This window comes from Silene latifolia, chromosome X (genome assembly GCF_048544455.1).
Source record: "Silene latifolia isolate original U9 population chromosome X, ASM4854445v1, whole genome shotgun sequence".
Classification (NCBI taxonomy): domain Eukaryota; kingdom Viridiplantae; phylum Streptophyta; class Magnoliopsida; order Caryophyllales; family Caryophyllaceae; genus Silene; species Silene latifolia.
Window position 1 is genome coordinate 132,058,799 of NC_133537.1, and position 8,720 is coordinate 132,067,518.

The window sequence follows — 8,720 nt, forward strand, 5'->3', positions numbered from 1 at the left end:
GGAAAATTTGTGCCAAAGATGGCTAGAAATGTAGTCTTAAACGCTCGAAAACGCTTAACATCGCTTTGAAAATGCTTAGCATCGCTCTGTTTACTTCGATTTTGCAGAGGATATTCCTTCTACGCCGGGGAGAGACCCCATGGACACTGACGTTAACCCTTTCACCGCTGTGGGAGCGACCCAGGAGATGGAGGAGGACATAGAGGAGGAGGCCGCGTGGAAGGCCAATGTGGGAAGAGGCGGCTGTTAGCTCGCAGGAGCACCTGAGTGGGCCGAGAAATGGGATGGTAGACAACTCATTTGGGCGGCGGAGAGCCACTTGTCGTACAAGACGGCGAGGAGTATGGTGAGGCTAGGAATATGAGGTCCTTTTCTAGTTACACGACGATGATGGACGCCTTTGGAAAGCTGTCGGAGGAGGAGAAGGCTATCATCGAGCAGGGAGCCTTTGGTGCCTTGGTACGAGGCTAGAGGGAGATCAAGGAGAGAAAGATTCGGGCTAACCTCAGCCCGATTCGAGCCTTTCTTGATCGGTTCTGGGACACGACCTCGACCTTCCATATGCCTTTTGGAGAGATCAGGGTTACCTTGGAAACTACGGCATGATCTCGGGTCTGCCGTGTGGAGAGGAGCCGTTGGTGTGGCCGTCAATGTCCATGAGAGTAGACTCGGCCGAGGCGAGGAGTTTGACCGGCTGGAACCTAGCTAGCGGTTCGGCCTAGGTTCCCGGTTTGGTGCCGAGTACCTACGTTATGGACTACTTCGGTGGCAGGGTTCCGGCGAGAGTGAGTGAGGATGGATGAACAGCAGGCTCGTCAGTGGTTATGGTGTTTCCTGTCTTCGATTTACCTTGGATACAACTGGGAGAGGCTGTCGACAAAGCTTCTTCGGTTTCTTTCTGACTTGAGTAGCCTAGGTCGTTGGGACTGGGTTACTCCTAGTTTTGCGGTCCTCACGCACTATATGAAGGCCATGGTACATCCGAAGTTGATGGAGAAGGGGACTTCTCCTACCACTGTCGGTCCTGAACTTCTCTTGGAGGTATGAACCATTCTTGAAAACACGAAAGATCATATATTCATGTTTTAAAGTATGAAAGATCATTTTTGTAGAGAATAATTTGTAATCATTATTATTTTGCCTATAGGAGTGGGTGTACTCTTAATTTCCTAGCTTCGCGCCCACAAGGGCGGCGTACGTTCCGAGTGTTAGGATTCATTAATCTCAAAAGTTTACATATTCATAGTATGATAGTCTAATTTAGTCATAAATTTAAATCGGATCTTATGCATGCAAAACAATTACAAGTATAAGGAGAAGATCAATTCTTACATTGAGTATTTCGGATAAATGGGCACTAGTAAGTTCACCTTCTTACGTTCTTGAGCTTTCCAAACATGGAAGAATAAGATTCAAGTGGAGAATCTCTCCTAAGAAATTAAACCCAAAGCAATACCCTTAAAAATTATAATTAATATGATCTAGTATTAATTAAAATCTTACATAAACTTGACACAAAAATGGATTTTTGTTCTCTCCTTTTCGGTCAAGAGGAGAGGGTTTTGTGTGTTTTCTTTCTCTATGTTTTTCACAAAATGTAGAGAGTTATGTTATTTTTCTAACACTAGAAAAATATAAAGTGTAGAATTGAATAATTATAGAAGAAAAACCTTTGCCTTTTTCAAGTAGAAAACCGGTTTGGGGGGGGGGGGGGGGGGGGAGACTAGAGGCCAAAGCATAGTCTTTGTTCTTCTCAAGATTAGACTAGGTGTGCATGGCTATGAGTAGGGTCTTAATCATTGTGTTTCCATTTAAAATAAACAACACAATATAAACCCTAATCCTCCCTCCATTTTTTGGTAAAAACATAAAATGGAAAGTCCATTTTTTTTTTGTCATTTGTCAATTTTGTCATATGTCACATGTTGTATGACATGTCATAATATAATGTATTTTTAACATATTAAAAATCAACATATTAATAAAATATGTTACATACAAAATTAACTAGTAATTCTTGATTACTTGTACCAAAATGGTTTATCGAATTACAAATTACAACAACTTGTATTTATAATAAATTATTCATTCTGCTTCAATTGTTTCATAAACAATAATTCAATCTGAGTAATAAAATAATTCGATTACTTAGACCGTATCTTATTTAATCGAATTACAATGAGACACGTTAATTCTACTCACAAAATCATCCGTCAATTTTAAGCAATTTAATTAACTCGTATCGGCATACGATTAATTAAATGATCAATTAAGAGTACTACCCTATAGGTATGACCTCAGGGTATCAACTGATCACCACCGTCGCACGACAGTAATGTCAAACTCTAGTCAGCCAATCATTACCAATATGTGTGGACCAATTGATTGTAAAATATTACTTTCCCTCATGCATTCTTAAATATGAGATTTAAACATGTGATCATAATGATCGACAATTGTGATCGCATTATTGTCGGGGACACTTACTCCAACAATCTCCCACTTGTCATCGACAAGTGTGCGTCACCAATTCTCTTGTCCTAATACTATCTCCCACTCAATGCAAGGTGTCTTTCGGGTCGTACTTGCAAGTGATCATATCGAGAGTGGTTTCCTCGATCTGGAGAATAACTGATTGGCCGGAATTATCTACCATAGATACCTTCCGAGCGTGGCCGCGCATTTCCAGTTCATTACTCCTCGAGTGGCCCTGGGATATTTTTTTAACCCTGACAAAGGGGTGGACAATTCATATCGCACTATTTCCTTCGACTAGCCACAGCTCATCATAACCCAAAATAAGCCCTTTAACCCCTTTACGAAGGTCGTAGGATCATAAATCAAAGTTACTCTGAAACTGTGCAACCTTGGGTGAACAGTCTTTAGTCAAAAGAATCGACTCATTAGAATACTATAGTAACTCTTGCCACGACCAGGCTATATAAATTTGCCAGAACTCTATAAGCGGTCATTAGGCTCGACAAAGTGTTCCTAACAGTCTGCCTATGTGATCGACTAGTCATCTCATATGACTCTATGGCACTTGAACTTGCCATCAATCACATCACACTCTAGTCACTTCGAGACATCACCTCATACAAGTGACTATGGGCAAATACCATGTTAATCCGGGTTCACTTTAACAGGATTCAATATTGTCTCTACAACCCGTTTGGATGTAACAAAGTACAAGATGAGTTAATGATAACTCAAAACAATAAATGTAGACATTTCATTTGAGTAGTCAATACTATATTACTACCATATGTCTTAAAAGTGTGTTAACACTTGTTGATGCAATAAAAGTTCAACACACCATGTGTCCACGTGCTCAAACTTTCGAATTGCGATTTCCCTTATTTTCATTTCATCTATCATAGCATGAACTCTACCAAGCACATGTCTAGTCTTCAAACTAGACTTTTGTTCTTTAATCTTGTAAGAAACCCTTTTGTTGTTATCACATAACCAACAATTTGGATTATGGTGGATGGTACAACTTTCACTAGTCAAGTGTTCAACCAACTCACAATGCACTAGGTATATGTTTTGTAGGATCTTGCAACAATTGTCAAGATGATTGGTCTAGGACTTCTCACAAATCCTTGCATTTTAGAAAATACTAGTTTTGTGTAACTTCTTACCACAACCAAGTGTCCTTCCAAATTCTTATTTCTCTCTTATCGTAATTGGCTTAGGATCTTCACAAATCCTTATGTGTTTGGAAACTCCAGCATGTGTAACTTCTTATCACTCAACTGAGTGTTCGTTCAAACTCTAGAATAGCTCACTAGTTCTCCTCGAGAATTCATGACGATTCTTATATGGCTTACCAATGACTCGTCATGCTCTAAGCATATGATTTATTTAGGACATGTGCATGATTATTCTAATGGCGGAAACATTAGTGAACTCAATCATGTAGTCAACAGTTCTTAGGTTCAATGAATGACCATGACCATCTCATGGTAATTCCATCTTCATCAGTATGAATAACCTACGTATCTGGTTGATTTGATGTGCGCATCTTAATGCTAATCCAACATCCCATATTTTAATTGGATTCATCTTAGTCCATATTCATCCAGAATTGAAAACTTAAGTGCTTTCTTTATCAAAGATAGTATATGCTCGTCATTCTCAATGAGTAATAAGTTGTAAAATTCATGGAGGATGATTACTCCCACTAAATCTCATGTCTACACATGACAATTTCAAACTCCCACTCAATTCCACATGTTTCGTGTTTGACCACTCAATCGAAACATTTCATGAATTGAAATCATTTTTGCTTTGTTAGGTTGTAATGATAAAACCACATATGTTATCAACATATCCTTTCAAAATACCTATTTGGAAAGAGGTTTCGATCTCTAACAATGGAAAGAGATTTTAATCTCTAACTTATTCAAGCGAAGCAATGTCATTACTAAAAGTAAAATTCAACATGGAGTTCATACGTCCCTTTCAAAATACTCATTTCGGAAAGAGGTATAACTTGTCCATTTTTATGAAGTTTAGCAATGACTCTAGCATGGTTAAACATTAACTTAGTTATTATCGACATCGATATGTCTTTCTATGCAACTCTTAATCATAAATCTCATTTATATTCAAGGATGCATTTCGTTTCAGTAGGCTCTTAAGTAAACGTTAACGTTGAATCTTATTGTTTAGTTTGATCATAATCAAACAAGAATCTTTATGTTTAAGTCGTTTCATTAGTCATGTTCCTTTAAGTACTTTCTTTTGGTCTCCTCACGTAGTTTCCTTAAGAACATCTTCTTTTGGTCTCCTCACGTGGTTACCCTAAGAACATCTACTTTTGGTTTCTTCACATGGATCCCATCTATACATAATTAGTAATGTATACAAATTATTTTCTCTTATATAGATCTCATATACTCAAGGTATACAAATCATTCTTTGTGTCTTGATATTACTCCCACTCTATCTTTAGAATATATACACTAAATATTCAAAATATAGCTTTTGTGACACAAATGATGTTTCGGTGAAGAAGGAGAGATATCACATAGATTAATAGACTTATTTGATTTTAAAGATTTAATGGGTGTATGTAGGTTATTAAGTTTCCCTTAAGTGAGTTCATTAACTCAATATTACTTTATTATTGATCATACACAAACTCCAAGCTTATGAACATATAATGAATTTATCATTATAATTGTCTATTGGATCAATTTTAAGTAGATATTCATATGTTTCTATGTCAAGCATATAAAGATGAATTTTAGAACAATTAAAAATATGATAAACGTAGTGACTTGGGTTGCAAACCAAGTCACTATTAATCCAAAATTACAACCATTGTTCAAAGGATTAAAACAAATTTCCATGTCAAACAAGGAAATTAAAATAGTTCTAGAAATTCAAAATATAACATGATAATAAAGACAACAAATAAAGCCAAGCTTCATGGGTGGCTACTCCTATCTCCCTCACGATCTCTTAAGCTTGCTTTTCCTTGCCCTTGTTGTTGCTTGGAGGAGGCCCTAATTACAAAAAAAGGGGATAGTTTATCACAACTTGTATCAAAATACGAAAGTTGAATTAGAAGCATAAAACAAGGGATAGTCATTTACCTACTGGAGTGATCTTTCCAGATTTGATGTCACCAAGATATTTGGAACAATTCCTCTTCCAATGTCCAATGCCATTACAATAATGGCACTAGTCTAGGGGACCCTTCTTGGGTTTAGAAGTGATAGCTTCAAAAGTTCTAGCCTTGGTTTTCATGGGAGCTTGCCTCTTGCCGTTTTTGCCACTTCTCTTGAAGGTTCCCTTGCTCTTATTGCTTATATTGAGCACATCCTTACGGGAGCTAGCATTTAGCCCCATGTCCCTTTCGGCTTGCACAAGTAACTTGTGCAACTCTTCAAGGGACACATCCTTGTCTTGCATGTTGAAATTCACCCGGAATTGCACATATGCTTTGATTTTGCTTAAGGAGTGAATAAGTCTATCAACGATGAGTTCTTTGGGAATTTCAACATTTTGAATTTTCAATGTCTCAATATACTTTAACAATTTGAGCACATGAGGGCTAACCGTTTGGCCCTCTTTGAAGTCGAGATCAAAGAATGCCGAGGCCGCCTCATATTGAACGATCCTCGGTGTTTGTGAAAACATTGTCACAAGCTTTGAGTAGATTTCATAGGCGGTGCCCATCTTAAAGGCTCTCGTTTGGAGATCCGCCTCCATAGCAAATATTAATACATTTTTTATTGCGGCGGACTCTTTGTGGTAAGCTTCATATGCTTCTCTAGTGGCGGCACTTGACCTAGCATTAGGTTCGAGTGGAGAGGCCTCAATGAGGTAACGAAGCTTGTCATCACCTTGAGCGGCTAATTTGAGTTGGGCATCCCAATCGGAGAAATTTGACCCATTCTTTTTAAGTTTACATTGATCCATAAAGGGTCGGAGCCATGAAACATTAGTGAGAGTGTTTGCGTTGGTGTTCGATGCGGCCATTTGTTATTGAGAAATAAAAGCGGTCTACAAAACTAAATAGAAGGAATAAAACATTTATCGTTTTAATAATAATACTCATAAATAATTTAAATTTAAACAAGTTTTATTGCATTTATCTAGTGACCTCTATCCAACTATGATAAATGATTCCAAGATCCAAGTTCATATCAACTCACAAGATGCAGTGAAGTTTAGGATAATCCCTCATCAATATAACTCGGTGGATTAACTCTTTAATCGATTCTACTTTTAGAATTCTTGGTTGATAAAATTACATTAATATTTATCTTTAGCCCGGAACACATGCGACTACGGTCACGAATACTTCATTTGAGCTCAATCCAAATTTCGAAGTAATAACATTTTACTACCCACTTACCCAACGTAACAAGGTTTGTATTACGGTGAAGTCGGATTAACTCCCTTATGAAATTAGGTTTCGTGTGTTCTACTATTTGGTAAGGCTAAATCTCAATTATTAATTTAGCGAGAGGTCATGTCAATTTATTATCTATCACGTTTTAAGGGAACTAAAGCGGTGAACTACGATAATTATAATTGACACGGTCGAAGACTCGATTAAATATAATGCATGTTTAGTTATGGCGATTTAGCGATGCATGCAAACATATAAAGAAAATGCAAAGCATAAATATAAAGTCATAGTATGGCCTTCCTAAAATAGTAAATCTAATAACTATTACAAATTCGGAAATCAATTCCTTGGTCCCTTGAACTTCGGTCTTGGCACGCATCTCGAGGTAACACCGTCTTCATGGAAACTCCGGGAAATTACAAAATAATAAATAAAATTACATAATTTCCTATTATACATTTGTAATAAAAATTAAATCTATTAAATTACAAAATGGTGATACGAGATCACAATAATTACAATCAAATCGATATTCCCATACATTCCGGGTAATACCAATTAAAAACTAAGGTCATACTAAGTAAAATTACATAATTCAAAAATTATATAAATCAAAATTACGACAATCATAAATTAAATGCAGCATTATAATATGTATGAACATGCTTAATTTTATGCTAAATCGCCTTTTAAGAGCCAATATCGTATATTTTATCGGTTTTTATGGATTTGCGTGATTATAACTTGTTAAAATCACAATATGTTACATAAATTCATATTTATGTTCAAGTTAATTACCCTAACCATCTTAGGACTCAAAACATAGTCTTCACTAACATTTTGACAATAATTCAACTTGTTTTCTTAATATTGTTCATAATGGACCCAAAAATACATTTTTATATTATAAACTCCAAATTAAATTATAATAATTTCAAATAATTTCAAAATTTGAAATTCAAACTCATGCAAATTCTGAAAAAATACCATAACACTCATAATGTTCAAAACTTAGGTTAAAAATTTCAAAAAAAATTTCGAGAAAAACATCGTTGCGGTTTATCGGATTTATCAAATATGACCATTAAAATATGAGAAAATTAATTTTAATAAACTTTTCACTTTCAGATCTGAAATGTGGGATAAAATACAACATATGACGTTTTTATTTACTCATGAAATATGTTTTAGCATTATAGGCTAATTTAAGTCACTATTTATTGAATTTTTACTCAAAAATTCATAAATCATGCAAAAGAAATTCAATCCGTCTAATATTTTTACACACACAAACTAAACATGCATGTGACAACATATAAAATTTTCATGACCAGATTCAAAATATAACTCATATTAACCTAATAAACCCTTTAAATTCGATTTAAACTCATAAAATTCTTAATTTATGCAAAATAACTTAGTTTTTCACGAAATTTAACATGCAATCAGTAGATAATATATGTGAAAACATATCCAAAAATCACAGAAAAATTCGAATTAGCTATTTTTCGTCCAAAAATGACATTTTCTTCATAAAAATCACATTCTAATGCCAATAATATATAAAATGAACAATAAAATCCATAAATCATCCCATATGACCTAAAATCCATTTAGGACCAGAAACTTTTAACATGCAAAATTATTTCGTGACTTATCTTCATAATCCTAAATAACAAGTTTTATTTGTTAACTAATTAACTCGGAAAAACAAACCCGATTTTGCATGTAACAACCTTGTGCTCTGGTACCACTTGTTAGGATTCATTAATCTCAAATATTTACATATTCATATTATGATAGTTTAATTTAGTCATAAAATTAAATCGGATCTTATGCATGTAAAACA